Source organism: Lepus europaeus, chromosome 2, assembly GCF_033115175.1.
Source record: "Lepus europaeus isolate LE1 chromosome 2, mLepTim1.pri, whole genome shotgun sequence".
Classification (NCBI taxonomy): domain Eukaryota; kingdom Metazoa; phylum Chordata; class Mammalia; order Lagomorpha; family Leporidae; genus Lepus; species Lepus europaeus.
In genome coordinates this window covers 176,166,961-176,169,737 of record NC_084828.1, presented here as the reverse complement: position 1 = coordinate 176,169,737, position 2,777 = coordinate 176,166,961, and the positions used below count along the sequence as shown (strand labels likewise).

The 2,777-nt window shown below is 45.8% G+C and overlaps 1 pseudogene; it reads left to right on the top strand.

Moving 5' to 3' along the window:
- The first annotated feature begins 1,821 nt into the window (after positions 1–1,821).
- On the top strand, positions 1,822–2,004 carry LOC133752299 (small integral membrane protein 30-like; annotated as a pseudogene).
- Positions 2,005–2,777: the final 773 nt, after the last annotated feature.

Sequence of the window (2,777 nt, the reverse complement as noted above, 5' to 3'; positions counted from 1 at the left end):
CACAAAGTCATTGTCTCTTCAATTAATCTTCTTGGGGGACCATGGAGGAGTAAAAGAGAGAGGACAGGAGAGCTGTGGACATAGGTTTCAACTGGCAGCCAGCTTCCTCACAGAGGGCACAAACCAATCATACTCTCTTTCTTGTCTCTAGATTTGAGGCCTATAGAAAGCATGAGTAACCAGAGGTTTTTTTTTTTTATTTTTTTATTTTTGACAGGCAGAGTGGACAGTGAGAGAGAGAGACAGAGAGAAAGGTCTTCCTTTTGCCATTGGTTCACCCTCCAATGGCCGCCGCGGTTGGTGCGCTGCGGCCGGCGCACTGCGCTGATCCGATGGCAGGAGCCAGGTGCTTATTCTGGTCTCCCATGGGGTGCAGGGCCCAAGCACTTGGGCCATCCTCCACTGCACTCCCTGGCCACAGCAGAGAGTTGGCCTGGAAGAGGGGCATCTGGGACAGGACCGGTGCCCCCGACCGGGACTAGAACCCGGTGTGCCGGCGCCGCAAGGCGGAGGATTAGCCTAGTGAGCCGCGGCGCCGGCCTTTTTTTTTTTTTTTTAATATTTACTTATTTGTTTAAAATGCAGAATTACAGAGGTCGAGAGAGAGAGAGAGAGAGAGAGAGATCTGGTTCACTCCCCAAATGGCCACAACGGCCAGAGCTGGACCAATCTGAAGCCAGGAGCTTGGAGCCTTTATGGGTTTCCCACATGGGTGCAAGGGCCCAAGGACTTGGGCCATCTTCTACTGCTTTCCCAGGCCATAGCAGAGAGCTGGATTGGAAGTGGAGCAGCTAGGACTCAAACCAGTGCCCATATGAGATGCTGGTACTACAGGCAGCAGCTCTACCCGCTATGCCACAGCACTGGCCCCTAATCAGAACTTTTTATCTGATACTTGATTGAAAACTTAAGAATTCTTCAGTGTTCTAGCTAGAGTGCTGCAAAATGCAGTGCTTCATCTTTTTGTGATACGCTAGGTTTAGCTTCAGTTCCAATGGGCATTATATGTGCCACTTATCAGTGTGTTCCAGAAGCAATAATTTTGAACAAATAAGGGCTAAACCACTAACATCCCTTTCAACATGTGAAGCAAAAGGGTCAGTGATGACAAGACAATTGACACCTTCTGGGATAAAGGAGATCTCAATTAAATTTATAGTCTTCAAGCAAATCACTTGATACCTTAAATGTTCAACCATAAAAGCCAAGGACTCAAAGAGAATTTTTGAGGTAGTTTTCTGTCCTTCAGGCAAAAGACTCTTAAGCTATTTTTAATATGACTTTGTTCTGGTTTTGTTCCTCTCTTGTCATTCGAAATCTGGAAAAAGATTGGAAGGTTAGATTTCACCCAACCTTTTTCATAAATTGAAACCTATTTATATTTTTTGATAAGTGCCTGAGAATATCAGACCACAGTGCTTTCAATTTGCAAATTCTTGCCCTCTTCTAGAACGTTTTCTGGAATCTCATCAAGGACCAAGCCAATGTCAGATCATTTTGGCATGTAGCAACTCATCCATAACATAAAGACCCTATATCTGTTTCATTATCCAGAAAGAACCAGCGAAGAATTTATTCTGTAGGTTCAAGAGACATTGTTGAGGCCCCTAGAAAAAGAGGTGCCATCTAGACGTGATGGCAACACACATGTGAAGGTTAGACAACAGCAGTTAGATTCCTGTAGTGGCTGCTTCCTGGAAGGTGTTATTCCATAGAATCTCTTAAATCCAGCATCTGGAGCTCCAGGAAGGGAACATTTCAAGCTGGATAAAATAACATGTATACCATTTCTTTGAACCCTTCAGCCTTCAAGATCCCAACATGTTGACCCCAGTTTCAACACAGCTACTCTTAGTCCTCATTTCATTGCTTTTGGTGCTGCCTGTTGTTGAAGCACTAGGAGCTGGAGATGCAATCTCACTCTTGTTAGGAGTGGTTCTCAGTATAACAAGCATTTGAGCTTGCTTGGAGGTGTCTGCAGGAAAGAGAAATGCACAGATGTGACTTTCAAGGGCCTCCTGAATCAAACCTTACCCTGAGATTCTTTGTGCTATTTCAGTTAAGCCTGCGCTTTTGTGTCTGCGAGTTCCAAGAAACAGTAAATACGGTAGTTTGACATTTTCAGTTGTTCCCATAAAACAGGAACATAGATATCTGTTAAAGTGGAAAAAAATTATTTTCTTTATAGCAAGTAATGCATGGAAAAATCCAGCCTGTAACTTGTATCGGCTGGTTTGAAAAGAGGCCAAAAAAGTATGATAGTTGAAATTTGCGGCCGGTGCCACGGCTCACTACACTAATCCTCTGCCTTGTGGCGCCGGCACACCAGGTTCTAGTCCCAGTCAGGGCACCAGATTCTGTCCCGGTTGCCCCTCTTCCAGGCCAGCTCTCTGCTGTGGCCAGGGAGTGCAGTGGAGGATGGCCCAAGTGCTTGGGCCCTGCACCCGCATGGGAGACCAGGATAAGCACCTGGCTCCTGCCATCGGATCAGCATGGTGCGCCAGCTGCGGCGGCCATTGGAGGGTGAACCAATGGCAAAAGGAAGACCTTTCTCTCTGTCTTTCTCTCACTGTCCACTCTGCCTGTCAAAAAAAAAAAAAGAAATTTGCATAAATAGTATTTCATGGTTTCAGAATGTCAAAGCGCATGGAACAGGAATCAGAAGGCTCTCTCCCAGAACCCTGGGAGGTTACCACTGTGGGATTAGAATCCTGCCTGCTAACAGAGGAGGACTCTTTTCTCCACATCTTCATTGGATTGTGCTTTATCTCCCAGGT